This window comes from Saimiri boliviensis, chromosome 19, assembly GCF_048565385.1.
Source record: "Saimiri boliviensis isolate mSaiBol1 chromosome 19, mSaiBol1.pri, whole genome shotgun sequence".
NCBI lineage: Eukaryota > Metazoa > Chordata > Mammalia > Primates > Cebidae > Saimiri > Saimiri boliviensis.
Genome location: NC_133467.1, coordinates 27,916,218 through 27,941,209, shown reverse-complemented (window position 1 = coordinate 27,941,209; position 24,992 = coordinate 27,916,218). Strand labels below are relative to the sequence as shown.

General features: G+C 39.5%; 1 long non-coding RNA gene across 1 annotated transcript in view; it reads right to left on the bottom strand.

The window, feature by feature from the left end:
* Positions 1-24,992, bottom strand: part of LOC141582229 (uncharacterized) — a 108,944-nt gene that overhangs the window by 9,775 nt on the left and 74,177 nt on the right. Inside the window, exon 3 of the long non-coding RNA XR_012515035.1 lies at positions 20,574-20,651. This is a non-coding gene — a long non-coding RNA (uncharacterized LOC141582229). The remainder of the gene's footprint in view (positions 1-20,573; positions 20,652-24,992) is intronic.

Sequence of the window (24,992 nt, the reverse complement as noted above, 5' to 3'; positions counted from 1 at the left end):
CAGGATGGTCTCGATCTCTTGACCTCGTGATCCACCTGCCTCGGCCTCCCAAAGTGCTGGGGCTGGGCATGGTGGCGTGTGCCTGTAATCCCAGCTACTCAGGAGGCTGAGGCAGGAGAATTGCCTGAACCCAGGAGGTGGAGGTTGCGGTGAGCCGAGATCGCGCCATTGCACTCCAGCCTGGGTAACAAGAGCGAAACTCCGTCTCAAAAAAAAAAAAAAAAAGACAGCATTGGCATCCCTCTTCAGAGAGATACGTGCTCTCCGGTGTTCTCTTATCAATCATCTCACATCTGCTTACATACCCTTGAGTGGCTGAGAGCCACTGGAGAATTTTTTAAGCCTCCTCCCATAGATACACATACAAAAGTTATGACACTCTTCTTTATTAAGTACAAGCAATTAACACCTTTTGCTTTCACCTTTGCTGCCTGAGATAAATCTAGGAAAACAGAAAAATTTGGATTATGTGACCTGTTACATACATAGCTTAACTTCACTTAGTAATGAGTGTAATGAAAAACAGTAAAGCAGAGACAAGGACAGGGAATGTCAAAAGGGTGAGTTTTAGGGACAAATCCAGACAGGATGGTAAGAAAAGGCTACTCAGAAAAAGCACTCAGAGAAAAAGCAGACGCCTGAATGAAGCAAGGAGGTGAGATGCAAAAATCAGGAAAAGGCTTGAAGGCAAAGGAAACAGCAAATGCACAAGCCCGAAGATGGGAATGAGCGAGGTATATTCAAGAATGAAGAAGGTCAATGCAGATAGAGTTGAATGAAGACAAGAAGTGATGGAAGTTAATATGAGAGAGGTGGACAGGGACCAAATCACACAGCCCCTTTCAGGGCATAAGCAGGCATTTGGATTTGACTCAGAGAGATGGAAATCACTGGAGAGTTTCGAGCAGAATGGTATCATGAGTCTGGTTTCTGTGTTTCAGAGACCACTTTGGCTGCTATGTGAATAACATATGATGGAGTGATAATAATCCATATGTGCAAACGATGCTGAGGCTCTAGTGAGGGTATTGTGCTTGACGTGCATGTTCAGTTAGTTATAAAACTTATACCAACGGAGCAATAAAGAGCAACACAAGATGCTGTGTAAAACCCTGCAAGTTATCCTTGAGACATTTTCTATTAAAGGTGTGGAATGTGGGGCCAGAAGCGGGAAGGGATGTATTTAAGATCACAGAGATAGTTTAATGCAATGTAGGAAGTAAAGTTAATATGTATTAAATATATTCAAGAGGAAAGCCTTTGAAAAACATGTTTGGACTCTATTTCTGCATAACAAATCACCCCAAACTTGGTAGCCTAAAACAAAAACCATCATTTTATAATATAATTAGGAGTATACGTAAAAATACTGAGATAGGATAGAGAAAAATACTTTAGGCAGTCAGAAGTATTTAAGGGTAAATTTAAAAAAGTGGAGACAGGATCAAGACACATACTATACAAAACACAGAAGGCAAAATGATATCTGCCTATATCAGATGGCTACACAAACATAGATGTGTGCGTGCACACACGTACACAACTACAGCACCCAGAAACCAGCAACCCCAAACTGTGACAACATCCACGCTGATCAGGACTTTCTCTCCACAGCTATTACGGCAACTGGTGACTATGCTCCACTACTTCTGCAAACATTTATGTATCCTTAGAGAGCTTCCTCTGACCTACTGGCGAAGGTGTGTTGATGGTCATCCTCTCAGCTCAGGGCAAAGTAATTTCTCTGGAATCCCCTTGTCATCTATCCTCCTCACATGAACAGCCTGGAGAAGCAGAGTCGCAAAGTGCATGGCTTTGGTGCCAGTGGATTGGACGGGCTCCAGGTTCTTACTCTTAGCGACCTTGTTCTGCCATTTGATGTTAAATATAGAATGTAAGGGGGAGGGTGAGAACTCCAGAGTCCCAGACAAATTCAAATTCTTCCCGTCTCTTCAGCTATCACCATCTGCTTATCTCTCTATTTTGTGGTGCTTATCATCAAAGTGCTCATTTACTCCCAGTTTTTTTATTCTGCTGCAAGTGAATCCACCCTATTATTTTTCTTCTTCTTCTTTTTTCTTTTTTTTTTTTTTTTTTTTTTTTTTTTTGAGAGGGAGTTTTGCTTTTTCATCCAGGCTGGAATGCAGTGGCACAATCTCAGCCTACTGCAACCTCCACCTTCTGAGTTCAAGCAATTCTCCTGCCTCAGCCTCCCAAGTAGCTGGGATTATAGGCACCCCCACCACACCCAGTTAATTGTTATATTTTTAGTAGAGACAGGGTTTTACCATGTTGGCCAGGCTGGTCTCAAATTCCTGACCTCATGATCTGCCTACTTCAGCTCCCACTCCCAAAGTGCTGGGATTACAGGGATGAGCCACCACACCTGGCCAAATCCACCCTTTTACAGTGGGACACTATGCTTAATAATGTCACAGCTACTAACGACACAATAAAATATAAACTGTACCATTTTGTGACAAGTCTCAGTAAACCACAAATTTAAGTAGAAAACATCAGACTATAGGAAACACTTTATATAAAAGCTGCCCAAAAGAGAAAACTTCTGGCATTTGTGAAGAACATGTACATTCTGCCCAATCTCCTATATTTTTTATATTTTTGGCTACTCTACAACAACATAATTTTCAAAAGATTTGACAAGTAAGTACCATGGTATAGTGAGAAACAATATATTAAGTCTTAGAAATCCTAGATAGAAATAAATCTTGTGTATCACCGTGTTTAGTCCAAGGCCGCTGAAAGCTTGCTGCATAATCTTTGACAGTCACACTAGGCCTCAGTTTTTTGATCTGTTAAATAAAAAAGCAAAGTGAGTGATTTCTCTGTTTCTTTTTAGGTTCATGATTTGAAGATTCCAAATATTATGAGAGATATATCTCAGTTAAATAGAATATTCCATTAACTAGAACTTACACTCTCCTATATTCTGTTTAAAGTTGTATTATAATAGTAACAATAGTCATATATTTTATCTGTATACCATTAAACTTCATAAACATTTTTATACACATCTATTCTTTTATTTTAACTTCAAAATGTCATTCAAAACTAATAGATGATGATGGCCAGGTGCAGTGGCTCATGCCTATAATCCCAGCACTTTGGGAGGCCCAGGTAGGTGGATCACTTGAGGTTGGGAGTTCAAGACCAGCCTGACTAACATGGAGAAACGCCATCTCCACTAAAACAAACAAAAAAAAATTAGCTGGGTGTAGTGGCACATGCCTGTAATCCCAGCTACCTGGGAGGCTGAGGCAGTAGAATCACTTGAACTCGGGAGGCAGAGGTTGCGGGGAGCTGAGTTGGCACCATTGCACTCCAGCCTGGGCAACAAGAGTGAAACTCCATCTCATAATAACAAAACAAAACAACAACAACAAAAAACTAACAGATGATCCATATTTCTGTGCCCTAACAAGTATATGATATTGAAGGGATGGATGTAATTATATCACAGGCAAAAATATTCTATTTGGGGCAGTATTTTTTTGTAGTATTTATTTTCTTGAATAAAAGAAATACTTTAAGATCTTTCAAGAAATTAATGAATGGTGAAAACTAAAACTATAGAAACATAAGTTATTCAATATGTTCTGGTATCAGAGCATTATAATAATCTTTCAAGGACATGTGGAAAAAAATATCCAAGCTCAATTATGGGTCCAAGTCAAAGCGAAAGTTTCACACACATTATTTTATTTAAATTTCACAATGCCCCCAATCATTTCTAATTAAAGCAGAATATTGTTCATCTCATTTTATAGATGAATCAACTGAGGCTTGAGGAAGATAAGTGACTTGTCCAAAATCACGAAGTAATTGAGAGGAAATAAGGACCTAATAGATTCAAAGAATTCCAAGTTTTAGGGATCTTAAAGGTCATCTAATGAAACATCTCATGTGAGGCTTCAATCCTGTGGCAATGATGGTCAAATGTCCATTCAAAACTGGAGCTTTCTTTCCATATAACAGATTTTTGACTAGGATGTGCTTCCCAGCCAGGGACCACATCTGCCAGTCTTTTGGATCTAGGTGAGATCATATGACCAACTATCACCAACAGAACGTGAACAGAAGTGATCTATGTCATTTCTGGGCCAAGATAGCTAAGGAGCAGCTCTTCTTGTTCCTTCCTAACCTTCTGTTTTCCAGGCTCAGAGGACACTAAAGCTAAAGGAGATGATAGAGACAAAGAAGGAGCCTGGTGCCCTGAGTCACCACAAGGAAGAAAGTCACCTGCCATAATGAAATCTGCCAACAAGAATGTAGTGAAATTCTGTTCACTACATAAACACGAATTAATCTTAAATTGTGTTAAGACATTGATGTAAGAAATTTACTTTTTTCTATTATTAGCATTATCCCAGCAAATAACAATCCCCCTGCAATTCCTTACCTCCCTCCATCTAAACATAGTAACAAGGGCTCCATCTAAATATAATAACAAGAACATTCCACATAGCTTCTGACTGTGAAAAAATTTTTCACTACATTGAGCAGAATTTTTTTTCTATTATCTCAGTTTGATTATAGTATGCCTTTCGAACACTCACAGAACTGATGAAAACTTCTTCCACATGACTTACGTCTGCCACAATCCCTTATCATGGACTATATTTATTATAGACTAATGACACTTTATAGAAACAAGGTTTCCACAACAAGACCATAAGTCTCCTCTTCCTTGGAAGTGTCTGATATAATTCTGGACAAAAAATGGGGATTGATGAACACTGAGTGTCTTGGGCAAGCTTGATTGATTTTGGAGTTAAGTTGTCATCTACTTTGGAAGCATTTCCAAATCCATCCAGACCAGGTTATTTTCTTCCTCTACTGTATTCCTACAACACCCCACATGTTTTTTCCATTATAACCTTTCCACATCATATTACAATTGTAACCTTTCCTTAAAACTACAAAGGCATCTGGGCTCATTCTGTCTCCAGCAAGAAGTCCATTTAACATGGGTTCAGAGCCACAGTTCACACAACTGCAGGGGACATCACTGCCGTTGTAGTCTAGGGCTGTGCTGTCCAGGGGCCTCATCATGGAACTTTCTGGACTCCAGAAAGTGATGACAGTGATGCAAATATTTTCTTATACACTGTTTCCCTTAGGTTACCCCTCAGGCCACTTTGTAGGTCCCTGAAGATTTCACGTGATTCCCTTGTTCCCTCATTATTCTCACTCTGCCCAAACAAACCTAAGCTTTATCTTACACACCCTTCATGCCTTACATTCAAGCAAAGCAAACAGAAGGTATTCAGAACCGGGCAGCAAGATGACAAAGAATTTCAAACTTGCGAATATGGATCGCTGTAACAGCATAGCTTAAGAAATCATTATGTTAAAAGACACTTGTCTCCAGGAGGGGGATGTTTGAAGTGAGGGAGGAGACTGAACAGCTGGATGAGGAGAGACAAAGAGAGTGAAAGAAAATGAGAGCCCATCATTCCCCATGAATTCCTGATTCGTTTGTATGTCTTCTCTTCTAACTCATTATATGTTTATTTCTCACATGTTTAAAACTTCTATAACACTAGGTGCTAGGCATTGTTCTAACTATTTTGCAAAAGTGAATTCATTTAACCTTTTAACTGGTCCCTACATAGGATGTATTGCTGCCGTCATTTTACAGATGAAGAAACTGGAGACAGAGGTTTTGTGACTTGCCTGAGATCACCATCATGGAGGTCACTGGTATTGCCTCCATGCCTTGTTCTCATCAACAAGTTGGAAAGGATTTCTGGTGTGCTGTTTTAGAGATAAGGAAAAGAAAGCTTGGCTCAGAAAGTTGAATTGACATGCCCAAGTTCACGCGGCTGGCTGCTAAACTAAACTTTGGATCAGGACTTTGGATGGAAATCCTTTGCTTTTCATACTTGGCGAATGTTGTTTGTGGAAATTTATTTGAGATAAGTTTTATGCTGGGCCTCCAGGTAGGTTTAATCTATTGCTTGTTTTTTTTGCTTCTTGGAACCATGATAAATAAAGGTTCTACTGACTTGGTGGAAAGTCTTATCCTGAACCTAAGGCAAACATTTTCCTCTTGTTTTTCAGATCTTCAGTGTACTAAGAGGAGGGACAGAGGGCCAGGAGTTCCAACTCTTCCACCAAACAGCTGTGGTTCTGAATGAGTTATTTAACCTCCCTGGTCTTATATTTTGTATTTTTGCACATAAAACAAAGAGATTGGATTAAATATGGGTTAGGTCCTGTGTGAGTTGACATAGAAAGTGTAGGTGAGCTTCATTGCAGGCAAGTACAGTGAAAAGCAACACAATTAGGTAAAAATTATCGAAACCTTAACTGTAGACAAGGGGTTATGAACTCTAAGTTGTGGCCTGTGGAATGGATTTGAGAATTTATTGTAGACTGCTAAAAACATCAGCCCAATGTGTTGTGGCCTCAAAGGTCAATAAAGTGATAAGATATTATCCAAAAAGGTCAAATATAAATAAAAAGGTAAAATGTAACAATAAAAAAAGCAGAGCACATTTAGCATTTACCCAGAAAAGAGAACCAGTATGTTCCTCTCTGAAATGCAATGCTCTCCAAATCACTGCAGCTCTTGAAACAGACTGAGGAATTAGAACAAATCTAGAAAGAGAAAATTTTAATGGCTTTGAGCCTGGAAAGTGGTAATCATTGAAGGACAGCCTAAAAAGATTAAAATTACACTACGATTATTAAAAAGCAATTCTCTGCCATTAGAATCCCATATAATATTTAATAACATTTCCTAATTTAGTTATACATACATATTTAAAGTCTCCGATTAAATAAAGTAAAATGTTATTTTAGACATAATGTTTCTTCTAACTTTCGCATTTCATGAAACAATTGTACTCAAATTGTTCATGTGCACCTGTAGTATAAATAAGTTTTTCATCATTAAAGTCACATTTTGGGTCAACTAACACAGTTTTACAAAGTACATCCTTTTCACTGTCATCGATGTCATTTAAGATGCCATACTTTTGAAATCATGTATCATATATCACCAGAAATCATACTTCAACCCACGAGTACCCATTCACGTATCATTTGGACAATGGGTCATTTCATTCACTCAACAATTGTGATACAGATAATTATAACACTACAATTTATTTAATATTCATTCCACAATTTAACCAGTTACCTATACTGCCTTTTTAAGTGTTTTACGATGACATCAAAAACTTGCAATTGTGAGATTATATCCCCGGAAATGACTAAATTACCAATATTTTTGCCTTCTTTTATTTTAATAATTTCACCAGAAGATTTTTTTAAACAATAAAAAAGAGCTTTAATTGAAATAATTTAAGGATAATCTGTCTTTTTTTAAAAAATGCTTTGTTAAAAAAAAAAATTGAGAAACCATGTCATAATATGAGAAAGTATAGGCTCAAACGTAATTTCTTTTTTTCCAAGAGATTACTAGAAGATAGCTCACCTTATATTTGTGCATATGGCGGATGCTAATTATAAATTTTTAAATATCATAAGGGCTAAATTTTGGTTATTCTTTTGAAATAGTATTTCCTAGGACATTGATTGTTAAAGGGGTTGGGAAAAATTCCATATATTATGTGTGTGTGTATATAATATTTCATATATGTTATATATGAAATATGTGTATAAAATTCCATATATTTCCAAGAGATAACTAGAAGATAGCTCTTCTTATATTCATGCATATAGAGGATGCTAATTATAACATTTTAAAATATATTTATGAATTTTTAAATATAATAAAGGTGGCCAGGTATAGTGGCTCATGCCTGTAATCCCAGCACTTTGGAAGACAGAGGTGGGTGGATCACTTGAGGCTAGAAGTTTAAGACCAGCCTGGGCAACATGGCAAAACCCCGTGTCTACTAAAAATAAAAAAATTAGCTGGATGTGGTGGCATACACTTGTAGTCACAGCTACTCAGGAGTCTAAGGCATGAAAATCGCTTGAACCCAGGAGGTGGAGGTTGCAGTCAGCCAAGATTACGCCACTGTGCCCCAGCCTGGGCAACAGAGTGAGACTCTGTCTCAAAAATAATAATAATAATAAATAAATATAATGAAGTCTAAACTGTGGTTATTTTTTAAGATAGTATTTTCTAAAGCATTGAATGTTAAAGGGGTTGGGGAAAATTCCACATATATTATATATATATATATATATATATATATATATATATATATACACACACACACACACACACACACTATATATATATATATATACACTATACATACACACACATTATACATATATATACATATATAGAATTGACTTAAGAAATGATAGATGAGAATTTCCATGACCTGTAATCAGCAAGCTGGAGACCCCAGAAATGGCAGTCATATAGTTAGTTGTAGTCTGCATCCAAAGGCCTAAGAAAAAGGAGTTCCAGTGGTAAAAGTTTCAATCTGAGGGCAGGAGAAGGCCAATGCTCAGCTCAAGCAGTCAGGCAGAGAGAGAGCAAATTCTCTCCTCTTCTACCTTTTTATTCTATTAAGGCCCTCAACAGATTGGATGAGGGCCACCCACATTGGAGAAGGCAACCTGCTTTATCCAGTCTACTGATTTAAATGTTAATCTCCTCCAGAAACACCCTCACACATGCACCTGGTAATAATGTTTGGCCAAATATTGGACACCCATGGCCCAGTCACATTGACACAAAATTAACCAACACAATTGGTTAAGCTGATTTAGGTGTCAACTTGACTGGATTAAGAAATACCTAGAGAACTGGTAAGGATTATCTCTGAGTGTGACTGTGAGGTTGTGACTCTGAGGGTGTTTCCAGAGAAAACTGACATGTAAGTTGGTAGGGACTCACTGCGGAAGACCCACCCTCAATGTGTATAGGCACCATCTAACTGGCTGAGGTCCTGGGTAGAACAAAAAGGCAGGGGAAAGGCAAATTCACTTCATCTCCTGAAGCTAGGACAACCTTCTAAAGTTGGACATCAGAACTTCCGTCTCTCTGACATCTGGACTGTGGGACTTGAACCAGCAGACCTGTGGGTTCTCAAGCATTCAGCCTTGAATGGATAATTATACCACTGGCCTCCCTGGTTCTGAGACTTTGAAACTTGGGCTGAGCCACACTACCAGCATCCCAGTATTTCCAGCTTGCCGATATCCCATCATGGGACTTCTCAGCCTCTATAATCACAAAAGCCAATTCCGCTAACAAGTCCTGTCTGCCTGTCTGTCTGTCTGTCTGTCTGTCTGTCTCTATCTCTCTCTCTCTCTATCTATCTATCTATCTATCTATCTATCTATCACCTATCTAATCTCTCTAGCTCCCTCCTATTGATTCTGTCTCTCTTGAGATTCCTGACTAATACATTTAGTATGTAATTCTAGTTTGGAAATTAGTGCCTCAGAATTTTTAGCACGTGTCTTCTAGAACCCAGTGTCGCTCTGGAGATATTATATGTCATTCACATTTCTGCTTTTGATACGGAATCTAGATTCTCTCTCTTCACATTTGCCCTCAGAGTCTCTCTCTCAACATTTGGAATCTTTTCTTCTATTTTGAAATTTTGTGCTGAGATTTCCTGTTTTGAAATTTTATGTTTCTGTGTGTATTTTCACATTGTGCTAAACATTTTGTAAGCCTGTTTACTTTAGAAGACATATCCTTCTGCTTTTAGCCATGTTTTGATATTATTTCTTTGGTGATACATACTTTCATTGTCTCTATTTTTTTCTAGAAATACCATCGCTCAATTGTTGAAATGATCCTCTAATTTTCTTACCTTTTTCTCTATACTTTTTCATTACTTTGACTCATTCTACTTTCTAGCAGACCTCCTACTTTCTCCAACCATAATATTAAATATTTTATTTCTACTATTCTTTCTAAATGTTTTCTTGAATATTCCACTACAGTAGCTTTCCTTTGCTTCTCTTATTTCTGTAAGAATACTGATAATAATTTTTGAAGATGTATTTTTCCCTACCTGTAATGTTTCTGTTCTGTCTGGGTTTTCTTTTTCCTGTTTGTTTTAGTTACTCTCATTCATATTTGAGGCTTTCCCCTACTTGACAATCCTCGGCTTTCACATTTAAGAATGAGCACGGTTCTGTATGCAAAGGTAGAACTTTCCCTCAAAAGTGTCTTTGCAAGATGATTTTTTTAAAGTGAGGTTGTTGGGCCGGGCGCGGTGACTCAAGCCTGTAATCCCAGCACTTTGGGAGGCCGAGGCAGGTGGATCACAAGGTCACGAGATCAAGACCATCCTGGTCAACATGGTGAAACCCCGTCTCTACTAAAAATACAAAAAATTAGCTGGACATGGTGGCGCGTGCCTGTAATCCCAGCTACTCAGGAGGCTGAGGCAGGAGAATTGCCTGAACCCAGGAGGCGGAGGTTGCGGTGAGCCGAGATCGCGCCATTGCACTCCAGCCTGGGTAACAAGAGCGAAACTCCGCCTCAAAAAAAAAAAAAAAAAGAAGAAGAAAGTGAGGTTGTTATTCAAGGGAGCCAGAAATTTCGTCTGAATGTCCTTTCTCTAGAAACCAATCTTCTGTCCTACTGTGAAGATGAGGAAGACATGGGAAAGCAACAGGATGAATGTTTCTGGCTCTTGGCATTCTAGAAGCTGATCATGGGAAAACAGTGAAGACGTTTCATGATTTCCTCTGTAGATATTCATTCAGTTCCTTTGTTTTTAGTCTCATCTCTCAGCCCTGCACATCGATATATTCACTGTTGTCCCAGAGACTGATATTCATTTGTAGTATAATTTCTCCATGGTATAAACCTCAATTCTAACAGGAGAGGAAGGAGGATACCACCTTGTCCCCTAGCTTTGTGGACAGGAAAGGGTACCTGTGGACTCAATTACTCTGTAAGCAGCCATTTGCTTCACCCCACGTTCAGTCCAGTGCCTCCAAATGCTGAACCTCTCAGGGCTTTGCAGAGGGAATCGATTCATTCCACATCAGTGTCTACAGCTACAGGCACCTAGTTACAACTTCATCCAGTCTGCTAAGATAATTAACACTTGTCTCTCTACTTCCTTCTTTTAAAAATGTGTTGAATTCTCCCATCTACTGTTATCTCCTTTTCTATTTTCTGTCCTGGTAGGTGAATAACTTTTTTTTCACTCCTTACTTATTTGTTTTTTGGGTTTTTTTTTTAGTAGAGGGGTGTGTGTGTGTGTGTGTGTGTGTGTTTGCTTCATTTTTTGGTTTGTTTTATTGATTTTGGCCTATGTCAGAACTTTAATGCAAGAAAGTTCTGATCCAAAGCAAATGTTCGAATGATGTAATAATCTTGTTTTATCAGTTAGATGTATACATATATAAAGAAAGAAAATAGGAGGAAAGAAGGAGGGAAAATGGAAGGAGAGAAAGGAGAGGAGAGGAAAGGAGAGGAAGGGAGAGGAGGGGAGGGGAGAGGGAGGGAGGGAAGGGGAAGGAAGGGGAGGGGAGGGGAGGAAAGGGGAGGGGAGAGGAAGGCTTAGTTTAGACTTAAGAAAGAGGATGGTTCAAGAATATTATGATGCAGACATTTGGTGTAAAAAAAAAAAAACTCTTTCTGAGTTGTTATAAACTCTGACATTTCCACCAAAAAAACAAAAATTATCACTATCTTTTGCCCCAGAAATACACCTCCTGGTAGATTGTGGGAGCACTGGCTTCCTCCAACTGTCATATGTTCTTTCTTCTACCAAGCATTTTTCAGTATGAAAAGAATTTTGAGAGGAGAGTGAGAGAGAGAAGGTAGAGTGTGAAAGTATCCAGCTACCCTCTGGGCCCAGGAGGGCAGTCACTAATCTCTCTGGCCAGCAGAGGGAAACTAGCACCCATAGAGACCCCCCAACAGTGCTGTACTGAATGGAGAGCTGGACCTAGTCCCTAACATGGTGACGTTTTGTAAGAGATGTGCTCCTAAACTGCCAGCAGTCACCACCAGGCACCACTAGGCACCACTAGGCACCGCCAGGCACCGCCAGGCACCAGCAGGCACCAGCAGGCTGGATGCAAAGAACCTTTGCTGATTTCCTAGGTTTCTCCCAGACACACTTAAAGAAGGTTGCATGTGGTGTGTGCTGAGATGGTAATAAATTAAATTACAGCTCTGGACTACTTATCTACCATATAATGGTAGACTGTTTCACTCTCTGAAGAAACAAAGACTCTGTCCTTTCTCAACTGCCTTTGATTTCCCGAGTTGTTGTCCCAGAAATCTTTTAAGAGCATGTTCCGTTTTCATCTGAAAATCTGCCATCTTGTAAGCATAGCATTTCTAACAGCTGAAAACTGTTTCTTACCTTTGGTATGCTATTTGCCTTTAGATTAAAGTGTCAGGTGATAGCAGATAAAAATTCTTTCTTCTCAAGTGTCCTTGTCACTATCCTAGTTCAAGTTCTCATCACTGCCAGTTGGCTGCAACAGCCTTCCGTCTGCCCTCAACTTCGACCTTTCTGATTCAAATCTTGGTCTATCTGACTTCATGACTTCATGCTCATGCTGTTTTCATTTCACAACCTCCCCACTGACCTTTCTAGCCTGCTCATCTGATGTAATAAGGGAAGGACTGCACCTGAGAATTAAACCATTTGCCAACAATTCATGCTCTCTCTCCTCTCTCTCTCTCTTTTTTTTCTCTCTCTCAATTCTTCTTTCCTCCCTTCTGAGATTCATGCTGGTCACAGAACCTAAAAGTCAACATTCTTTAAGCTTTCATGCTTAGAACCTCGTACAGTGTCTGGCACATAGTAAATGTTCTATTAAAATGTGTTAAAGCCATGAACTATTAATTTATAGAAGCCATAATTTATATAAAGTTTTCTTGAATAGCCATAGTGCCCGAAGTTTAAGAGAACCAAACAAACAAACAAATAATTGTGTTGACTGGATTGAGCCAGCATCTTTTTGTGCTAGGAGGGTGTGTTGGAAAGATGAAGAGGAAGAGAGCTAACAGTATTGGCAAAAGATGGGTGGGTGTGATCTAGTGCAGATCAGAAAGAAAGTGAAGACGTGCCATGACTCATAGATTTGAGAAAAAGATGATGGACCAGGAAACAGAGTAAATACGGTGGAAGTGAGAGAAACTTGGAGAGAAAAGAGGCTGGAATCAGAAACGTGATATTGGAGTCAGAGGTAGAGAAATAACAGGCTAATGCAAGAAGTAAGGAAAGGCCACAGATGAGGACTGAGGATTACAGGAAAGGGGAAGCAATGGGGAGGCATCAGAATCACAAGGCAACACTGCCAGACTTTAACAAAACATCCATGCTGGAAGTCCCATCTTTTCGGTGATACAGCTGGTACTATTGCCAGGTGGCACATACATACCTTGAGCAATGAGAAGATTTTACAGGAAGGTGAAGGAGTAATAATTTCTCTCTTTACTGACAAATGGGAACTAAGGCAGGTATAAGGAGGCAAGATTTATACACATGATAGGACTAGAAACTGCAAGGTGCTGTAATGCAGTACAAATTGTACTAAAATACTTGGAGGAACACAAACAAAAACATATTCAGTACAGACTGATAGATATTAGGGGACCCTGTAAGACAGGGAGTATTAAAGGGTACAAAGGATCTGCTATTTTCTGTTCACTTCTAATTACCAATTAATTCAGACTGTACATATGCATTGGGTTCGTGAAAACAGCCTTGCAAGTTAGCAAAGTTAAGCTTGTGCCTCAGTAGTCTAACTTTAGAGGTGTAGAGACATTCACTGCCTGTCCCTTGCTAGTCTGAAATACCCTAAGGGGCCCACCTTTGGATTAAGAAAGTCCTGTTAGTGTAACTTCTGCTAAGAGGTAACATTTTAATCTCTCTTTGAGAAAGGATGTATAGTGGGGAATGAAGGCAGCATTCTGAGAAGGAAAAAAATTAGGTTACAGGACACTTTCTGGGAGATGAAGCAATCCGATGAGGTATGGAGAAAGAGCGCAGAAGAGAGAAGGTGGAGGATTCCAAAGGCAACCCTCGCTTGTCACTCAGTGTCACTAAGGACCTAAGTGGCTTGTTCTTGCCTCAAGGACTTGTGCACCAAGCATGCAGGCACAACTTCCCACTGCAAATGGAAAACTATACTTCTTCCTTGACTTGACTGTTGACTCCACTGAAATCACAGCAAAAAAAAAAAAATGAAACTGCAAAACAAAACTGTCTAAAGAAGTTATGTAAGGCACTTGCTGTACAGCCTGGAACATAACCTCAGAATCCCGCAATAAAAAGTTCACTTTCAATTTTGAGTTTGTCCACCTTATATCTTTGCTGGGAAATGTAACCAATAGCATGCCCTCACTCTCCACCTGTCCCTTTCTTACTGTCTCCCTCTTATGCGCCTCTGTCTCCAATTCCTTTTCTGACTCATCATCATTCTCTCTATCTCTGTCTGCCTTTCTCAAACACTGGGGTTTTTTAATTAACTTTATTCAGGTAGAATTTATGTACAAAAAGATACATTCTGCTGAGTCTTTACAAATGTATACCATTGATACAAACGTATCTGCCATCTCACAATCAGCATAATGCATTTAAGATTCACACATGTTGTTGCATGCATTAAATTCTTTTTTGCTGAATAGTATGTCATCGTATAAATATTTGGGTCACGTGGTAAGTATATGTTTAACTTTGTCAGAATTTCCAATGTGTTTCGCAGTGGTAGAACATGCACAAAGTCTGTATTGTCATAGACAATATCTAAATGAATGAGGGTGGCTGTGCTCCAAAAAAAAACCCCTTTTTTTTTTTTTTTGAGACAGAGTCTGGCTCTATCACCCAGGCTGGAGAGCAATAGCGCAATCTCGGCTCACTGCAACCTCCACCTTCCGGATCCAAGAGATTCCCCTGCCTCAGTCTACCGAGTAGCTGGGACTGCAGGCACGTACCACCACACCCAGCTAATTTTTTACAACATGGGGTTTCACCAGGTCGGCCAGGGTGACCTTCATCTCCAACCTCATGATCCACCCACCTTGGCCTCCCATAATGCTAGGATTATAGGCATGAGAAAAAAACCTTCTTCTAAAAAACGTGATAGGCTAGATTTGGCTTCCAACCCATACTGTAGTAGTATTCACACAGGCACACACACAAAGTGCGTATGCACACACACAAGGCCGCAAATAATGATCATATAGAATAAAGTTTATTTTTATTTTGAAAATTATGTCCCCGACAGCTGTCTCTGGACTGCAGCAAAACTGGTCAGACTCTATTGCTATTGAGGCAAATTTTCAGGTTGAACCTTGGTGTCATCCAGTTAAATTTATAGAGAAAAAAAATCTGTTGTAAGGTCACAAACTGCAGTTAACTCTGATCAGATCTGACATAAATCTTAGCTGGCCATCACAAGGGAAACTGGGTGGATCAATTCAAACTTGCCAGTCCCATCAGAAAAGTAATTCTAAATGCATGTGAGGCTGAAAGGGCAAAAGCAACACCTCTGTATCTGAACAACAACCCAGAATCTATAAAAATACCATATTGAACACAAGAAGTGTATATTACTTGGAATGAGCCTATAAATTTGCAAACAAATTACTCCGAACTGTTGATTTTCTTTTAGGACCCAATCATCTCCCTTTGATACATGTTTATATGCCATAACACTTAGAGATACTTAATGGGTGCACAGTAATTACTGGATGAATTTATATGTTCTCTAATATCACCTGTGCCCAAAACTCACTTGAGCATGTGACGGTTGGTATAACACTAATTCCATTTTACCATCCAAAACTGGTTCCTCCACCTGAGTCTCTTAATTCCATTAACTCTACCATGATTGCTTCAATCACCTAGCCAAATTCCTGCTTGGTCCAGAGGGCGCAACAATAGATTAAATTTAGAGCTTATCTAAGACAGCCTTAATAATTCCTTGAGTTCCAGAGAACTTAAGATTACTGGAGACATTTTATTCCATGGCTGGTTTTTAACCACTATCTTAGGCCCAATGCCTATTTTCCTTCTTGTAATAAGCATTCATGATGTGCCGAACACTATGACAATATATCGTATAAGATTTTCCTTCTTAGATCCTTGCAATATAAAATAGTTAACTATTATTATTTCCATTTCCAATAAGGAAACCAAGGCTCAGAGAAGTTCACCAAGTTGCCTATGTCTACACAGGTGATTAGAGGCAAGGTTTTGATTCAGTAAAATAGTCCTAAGACCTGAGGAACTTACAGTTTAGTAGAAAGAAAAAAAGCACATGCAAAAACTTAACAATAAAGTAAAATATGTGCTATGAATGAGGCATCCATACAGAAGGACAGGCACAAAGGAGCAGTAGAGCCTGCAGAGCGAGACTAAAGTGTTACTTACTTTTTCTTTAAATCAGCATGACTTCCAGGGCAACATTCAGCTTAGTTTTTACAGGGCAACATTCAGCTTAGTTTTTACCCTGAGGTGTTATATATTGAGCAGTCTGGTACTTGGAATGTGCATCAAGAAGAAAAGATTAAATGAAAAATGAGGTGGAGGTCTAGAAGCAATACGAAAAGGAGACGGGCCAGCTGAGGTTGGCACAGGGAAGCAGGAGTAGAACAGGCCTTTTGTGGTCTTGAAATTGTGTCTCTGATGTTATAGTCTATGTTATCACTCTCTTCCCATGAGCTCATACAGTCGCCATTATACGGAAAGAATCAAAGTCAAGATTACGTAATGGAAGCCCTACCTATCCAATCTGTCTGAGTTTCATGTTTCCACCAACATCGGTTAAAACTGGTGCATGCAAGTAAGATTGGACTATCAATAAGAAGGAGCGCTGTGATTCTCAAAGACTAGGACCTAAGGTGGGAATTCTGTGCTGATGCTCTCAGTCTCGTGTTAACCCGTTTCCTCCAGATCCTCTGAGAATCTCCTCAAGAAGCTGCTTCAACCTGCAGTGGCACCTTCTGTCAAATACTTCACACATTTGTCACCAAAATGTTTTGGCAGAAGCATCATCTTTAGGTTTTGACATAATTCCGAATGAAGACTTTTTCAATTATTACTAATGGAACATTATGCTCCTCTTTGAGAACCTCTGCATGAATAAAAAGGGTCATTAATGACATCTACTCTCAGCCCGGAAATTGTGAGTCAGTGCCTGGTGCAGGTTTTTGGTTGTTTTATTTTTTTTTTTTTTCCTTAAGCACCTGGTAATTTTCCACTCCCTTGCCACCTCTCCAACTAAAGCAAGAAGTTATTGAGTTGAATATGATAAAGTCAGTGTTATAGATCCCCTGCAGGTGAATGCTATTTATTCTCCACTGTTTTGTTTCCCATATGATATAATAAGATCTCACATTCTTATAGCTCTTTTCATTCTGAAGCACTTTACCAGTTCTCTGATACTTTCTGGCACTCAGTGGAAGGAACTGCTTTTGTAGTAGCTCCTGTGTTCATTTTCACGTGTGAAATACTGACTCGGGCTATTACAATGGTATGCTTGGAGGGCCAACCTAGCCAATGTGTCTTATAGGACGATGGTTAAATAACACTTACGCTTACCTTATCTAGTGACTGATTCAACATCCAAGCCCAATCAAGAAAAAGGGCAATAATTTTAAAGTGTGCCTTAAGGTATACATACATTAGCCGACACCAACTTGGCTCTCAAACTTCAGCTAACAATCTTGTAAGATTAGTTGATTAGCTAGATCAGTGATGCTTAACTTCTTTTCTTCTAATATGCTCAAATGTGCAAGACAGATAAAATAGAATATGGGTTAAATATCTTCCTGGCAATTGTAGTTGTACCCATTCCTCCCAAATTCATACATATATGTAAGAATACAGATGATTAGAGTGATTATAATAGGATAACACTGGATCTACTCTAATTTATATTTTTTTAAGTCAACAACACATTTTGGCTCTTTATTAGTAGAAAAAGCTTGCATTTGATATATGTCACAATACACCAACAACAAAACATATTGCCAAATATTGTTAATTATACAAAAGATGATAGTCATGTTAATTCAGTGTCTACACAATTCATTGATTCCCTTCTTTCCCCGCCATCTCTAATGATATTTTCACATAGAAAAACAATAAAAGTTGGATTGTTTGTATGTGTAACAACAATTCAAGCAAATGAAACTATTCTGGGTATCCATAAATTTAAACTGCATTCTAAACAAAAAACTTATAAAGAAAAGAGGTTTAGGTCAGGCATGGTGGCTCACATCTGTAATCCCAAAACTTTGGGAGGCTGAGGTTAGGCTTTTTGAGACTAACCTAGCCAGCATTGTGAAACATCTTCTCTACTAAAAATATAAAAATTAACCAGGTGTGATGGTGGGCACCTGTAATCCCAGCTACTCAGGGAGCTGAGGCCAGAGAATTACCTGAACCCGGGAGGTGGAGGTTGCAGTGAGCCGAGATTGTGCCATTGCACTCTAGCCTGGGCAACAAGAGTGAAATACTGTCTAAAAAAGACAGAAAGAGGTTTATTTGTCTTATGGTTCTGCAGGCTGTACATAAGCATGGTGCCAGCATACATTTCTGGTGATGGCCTCAGGAAGCTTCCAGTCATGGTGGAAGGTGAAAGGGAGCAGTGTGTCACATGACACAAGAGAAGCAAGAGAGAGAAGAGGAGGTGCCAGGCTCCTTTAAACAACTAGCTCTCACATGAACTAATAGAGTGAGAACTCACTCATTACCATGAGGATAGCACCAAGACATTTATGAGGGATCTGCCCCCATTATCCAAAGAATTCCCATTAGGCCCCAGCTCCAAACATTGGAGATCACATTTTAATATAAGATTTGGAGGGGATAAATATCCCAACCATTTCATTCTGTCCCTGCACCCCCAAATCTCAAGTCCTTCTCATATTGGAAAAAAAAAATCATGTCTTTCCAATGATCCCCAAAAGTCTTAACTCATTCCAGCATCAACTCAATCAAAAGTCCAAAGTCTAAAGTCTCATCTGAGACTCAAGACAAATTCCCCTATATGGTTGCAAGATCAAAAACAAGTTATTTGATTTCAAAATACAATGGCAGTACAGGTATTGGGTAAACTTTCCCATTTCAAAAGGAAGAAATCAACCAAAAGAAAATAGTGACAGGCTTCACACAAGTCTGAAACCCTGCAGGGCAGACATTAAACCTTATAGTTCCAAAATAATCTTCCTTGATTTTATGTTCTGTAACCTGGCAACACTGGCACAAGGGGTGGACATGCATGACCTTGGGCAGCTTCACCTCTGTGGCTTTTCAGGGTTCAGTTCCTGTGGTTGCTTTCATGGACTGGAGTTGAGTGCCTGCAATTCTTCCAGGCTCAGGGTGCAAGCTGCCAGTGGCTCTACCATGCTCAGGTCTGAAGAGTGCTGGCCCCGTTCCCATAGCTCCACTCAGCAGTGTTCCAGTGTCGAGTCTGTGTAAGGGCTACAACCCCACATTTCCCTTTGGCACTGACCTAGTAGTCTCTGTGGAGGGGCTCTGCCCTCGCAGTGGTCTTCTTGCTGGATACTCTGGCTTTCCCATACATCCTTTAAAATCTAGATGGAAGCTGCCAACCCTCCTTCATGTTTGCATTCTGTGAGCCTACAGACTTAACCACATATGGAAGATGCCAAAACTTATGCCTTATACCCTCTGGACAGGTAGCCTGAGCTGTACCCAAGGCCCTTTGAGCCATAGCTGGAGAGGGAGCAGCCAGGATATGAGGAGCAGTGTCTCCAGGATGAGCAGGGCAGTAAGGCCCCAGGGCTGGCCCCTGGAATCATTCTATTCTTCTAGGCCTCTTGGACTGTGAGGGGAGGTGCTGTCTCCCATCACAAGCCAAGAGACCTAGAAGGAAAGATGATTCCAGGGCCAGATCAAGAACTCTGAAATGCCTTCAAGACCTTTATCCCATTGTCTTGAATATTAGCACTTCCCTTTTAGTCATGCTAACCTCTTTAGCAAGGGGTTGCTCTGCAGCTGTCTTGAAAATACTCTCCTGGAAATACTCTTTCCTTCTCTATCACATGGCTAGGCTGCAAATTTCCCAAACTGCTAGGCTCTGCTTCCCTTTTAATTATGAGTTCCAACTTTAAGCCCTTCTGTTGTTCCCATACTTGATTGCAGGCTGTTAGAAGCAGCCAAATCACTTCTTGAATGATTTGCTGCTTAAAAATTTCTTCTATCTGCTACTACAGGTCATCAATCTGAGCTGTGAAAGCTCGACATTCCACAAATCTTTAGCACATGGACACAGTGCAGCAAAGATTTTAAGCTAGAGTATAATACAGGTGACCTTTACTCCAGTTCCCAGTAACTTTCTCATTTCCATCTGAAGCCTTGTCAGTGTGGTCTTCGCTGTCCACATTTCTATCAGCATTTTGGTCACAACCACTTAACAAGTGTCCAAGAAGTTCCAAAATGTTTCTCATCTTCCTGTCTTCTTCTGACCTCTCCAAACTCTTCCAACCTCTGCCTATTACTCAGTTCTAAAACTACTTCCGCATCTTCAGATATCTTTATACCAACACCCCACTGTTCAGTACCAATTTTCTGATAGTCCCTTTTTGTATTGCTCTAAAGGAACATCTGCAACTGGGTAATTTTTAAAAAAAAGAGGTTTATTTGACTCACGGTTCTCTGGCAGGCTGTACATGAAGTATGGTGCCAGCATCTGCTTCTAGTGAGCGCCTCAGGAAGCTTACACTTATGCTGGAAGGTAAAGAGGAACCAGTATGTCACATGGCAAGAGATGGAGCAATGGCCGGGCACAGTGGCTCATGCCTGTAATCCCAACATTTTGGGAGGTCGAGGCAAGCAGATCACTTGAGGTCAGGAGTTTATGGCCAGCCCGGCCAACATGGTGAAACCCCATGTCTACTAAAAATACAAAAAAAAAAAAAAAAAAAAAAAAAGTGGGGAGAGATAGAACTAAATTGCTTTTTAAATAACTATTGAAATAAGGAATGTCTCTTCAGTAATAAGGGCTCCGAGACTAAAAGAAGACTTGTATCTAGAAGACATGGTATGGTATATATAGTTGATAAGAACACAAACTCTGAGGCACATTGCCAAGGTTTGAGAACTCATTCCACCATTTATTAGCTGTGTCATCTTGTCAATATACTTAAGTTGGTGTGCCCTCCCATCTTTATCTGTAACATGAGGATTATAATAGTGTACACCTTACAAGGTTGTTATATACATCACATGTAAAGCTCTTGACACCTTAGGTAATCAACAAGACCTCTCCTCTACAAAAACAAAAATAAAAATTAGCCAGGCACAATGACATTCACCTGTAGTCTTTGCTACTCAGGAGGCTGAGGCAGGAGGATCCCTTGAGCACAGGAGGTCAAGGCTGCAGTGAACTATAATCACACCACTATACTCCAGCCTGGGTGAGAGAGCAAGACCTTACCTCAAAAATTGAAAAAAAGCTCTTGGAACACTTCTTCAAGCACTGCAGTAAGCACTCAATAAATGTGGACTACTTTTATTATATATCATGATTGAAGTCAACTTTGAAAGAACAGGTGATGTTGACAGGATTTCATATAAAACGAAATTTCACATGAAGATCTCAAACACCAGTAAATACTGACTTCAACGAAATGGAACCATGAAAAAATGAAGGCTGGAGGTCACATTTTTCTTTGTTGAATATATTCCCCATTTAATTATCAAAAACTGCTCAATGATTATACACAGTTATATAAGGTTGAAGAGACAGGTTCACCAAATAAAATAAGTAGAATGTGACATTCACAACATATATACATTATGTACATGTAGCACATAAGTAGAACTTCATATTTCAAAATGTGAAATAGATGACATATCAATTAGGAATGACTTACTATGAACAGAGATTAGAAATAAATGTGGTCAAAACAAGATAAAAACTTATTCCCCATCTATCAATCTGTCTATCTAATCCAATATATAGGCGTTAAGCTCCAGAGTCATCATTATAAGAAACATAGGTTCCTTCTACCTTTCTATTGCCTCATCTTTGGTATGTAGCTTTCATTTTCAAGGACACCTCCTAGGCAAAAGTGACTGCTAGAGCTACAACCATTATTCCAACATTCAAAGCAAGAAACACAGAAAAGATAGAAAAAGCAAAATAAATAAATAAATAAATAAAAATATGGTTGCTTATTCTCCATTTAAGGAGATCTCTAAAAAGACCAATTCAATACCATTCAGTTATACCTCATTGGTCATAACTTCACCATGTGGTCAGGCAACAACTAGCTGAAAGAGAAGCTGGGAAATGTGATTTGCTTTTAATTGAGCACATTCTAATCCTAAGTAAATTTGAATTCTGTTACTAATAAAAGAACACAGGGTATTGAATATATAATTTACAACCTCTGTCAGAGTCAGTTTGCTAAGAAGTTGTCTAGAATATGAATTTCTGTTAATCAAATTTTATGTTTACAATTTCAGGGTTTTTTTTATATATTCCAAATATAGATATCAATAGATAGGTGATAGTTTTTGGCAAAATACATTTAACAAATATCAATATATGCACCCAATATATGCACTATATTATGGTAAGCACTAGGAATAGAAAGGTAAATAAAATAGTAGACAGCCTCAATTTTTTAAATTTTTTTTTAAATTTAGAAAGGTATGTAGATAAATCAACTGCCAATTATAATAAAAATTATTTCTAAAAAGTTGAGACTGTTGGATACAGTGGTGAATGACTGTAATCCCAGAAGGAAGGTCAAAGCAGGTGGATCACCTGAGATCAGGAGTTCGAGACCAGCTTGGCCAACATGGTGAAATCCCATCTCTACTGAAAATACAAAAAAAAAAATAGCCAGGTACAGTGGCATGCACCTGTAATCCCAGCTACTTGGGAAGCTAAGGCCAGCAGAATCACTTGAACCCAGGAGGCAGAGGCTGCAGTGAGTAGAGATTGCGCCACTGCACTTCAGCCTGGGCAACAGAGCGAGACTCCATCTCAAAAAACAGCAACAAAAAAACAACTTGAGACTTTAACCTCTGCCAAAATAGCATTATGAGCTTCATGGCTATAAAACTGGAGAAAATTATTTTTTAATACATTTTAACTATCTTAAAATGATCCTGAGATCATACAGCAAATAACATTTATTCAAGAAAATAGACTAAAATTTGTTAAGAACAGAGTCTGTTATATATAAACAAAGGCTTGCTTTCTCCATTTCCCCTCCCAATTTATTGAGATAGAAACTCTAACATAGATTGATACAGCCAAGAAGATAGGGTTTCCTCTTCAACTGGCCCACAGGAAGGGTAGGACATCAACATTTGTCATCCTGTCTTTCACTACCTGTTACTGAAGCTAAGTTCCAGGTGATTGCAGTCAAAAGGTGAAGAATACTTCTCCCACCCAGCCCTCACTCATTGCACAGAGGCTGTATTCTGGGGTGGTCTTCTGAGAACACTGGAGCCCCAATCATCCTTGCTCCATCTTGTGTGGAGAGGATTGCATGCAGGGAGAGGCAAGTTGAGGCTACTGCCACTACCATGACTACCAAGTGCTTAGCTCCAAAAGCATGGGAGTCACTCAGAGTGTGAAGTCATCCTCATTCCCAGCTCTAGAGCCATAGCTCAGAAAATTTCCCTGGGGGGAAAAGCTACACAACCATGAAACAACCCTTAATTATCTTCTCAGAGGAGCTGACTTTATTTGCAGCAGAGTATAGAGAAGTTCCAAACCAAAAAACACTCTCAAGAACAATTGAGGTTGTGTCAAAAGGCAACCAGGAGAACATTAGTAGATCCATTGGAAATATAGGCCAAACTGTAAGTCAGCTGAGTTACTGGATGGAACTGGGAAAAGAAAGAGTTGGAAGGAGCCTTCCTGGAGTCAGAACAAATTTCCAACACTAACCTCAGGAACTGGCTGTTCAAAGGAGCCCAAATTTGGTGATCTTGGGCATTTCTGAAAACAATAGGGCAATCAGCTAGCAATTACTGGGGCTTTAAGAGCTGGTGTAGTCAGAGACAGAGACAGCCAAAGAGAGTGCAGCAAAAAATACTGTCATACCAGAGTGACTCTGAAAATACTCAAGGATGTAACCCCCAAAAAGGAACAACAGATGCTTCACACTGTGGAGGGAAAATAGACTTTACCAAAATAATGCAATTAGTCATTAAATAAATGAAAAGATAATGAAAATAACAAGTTCCAGAGAGAGAGAGAGAGAGAGAGAGGCCATCAACCAGAGTTGCTCATATATTATCTGAAATATCCAGTTTCCACAAAAATCAATGAGACATGTAAAGAAACAAAAAAAATACAGCCTGTTGACCAAAAATAAAGTAGGCAATCAAAATTGTCTGTGAGAGCAACCAAATACTGGATTTAACAAAGACCTCAAAGTAGACATGAAAAATATGTTCAAAGAACTAAAGAAAACCATAATAAAAGAAGTAAAGGAAAGTATGATGACAATGTCACAGCAATAGATAGTATTAACAAAGAAATAGAAATTATAGGCCAGGCACAATGGTCCTGGGAGGCCAAGGCAGGAGGACTGCCTGAGCTCAGGGGTTCAAGTCCAGCCTGATCAACATAGCAAGAGAAAGAAGAAAAGAAATAAAAGAAAGGAAAGAAGAGAAAGAGAGAAAGCAAGAGGGGGAGGGAGGAAGGGAGGGAGGGATGGAGGGAGGGAGAAAGGGAGGAAGGAGAGAGAAAGAAAAGAAAAGAAAAAAGAAGGAAGGAGAGAAGGAAGGAGAAAGGAAAGGGAAGAGAAGGGAAAGGACAGGAGAGAAAAAGAGAGAGAAGATAATTTTTTTTATGAAAAGGGATCGAAAGGAAATTCTGGAGTTGAAAAGTACAATAACTTAAAGTTAAAATTGATCGGACTTTCAAGATGGCCGCCTAAGAACAGCTCAGGACTTCAGCTCCCAGTGAAAGTGCAGAGGGTGAGTGGACGCCGCATTTCCAGACGAACTCTTATTGCCCACAGACCAGGAGATACCCAGGCAGAGGGGTCGCCAGCGTCGCAGTCCCAGCCGGTGCGGCTGTTTTGGCCCCCGCGGGGC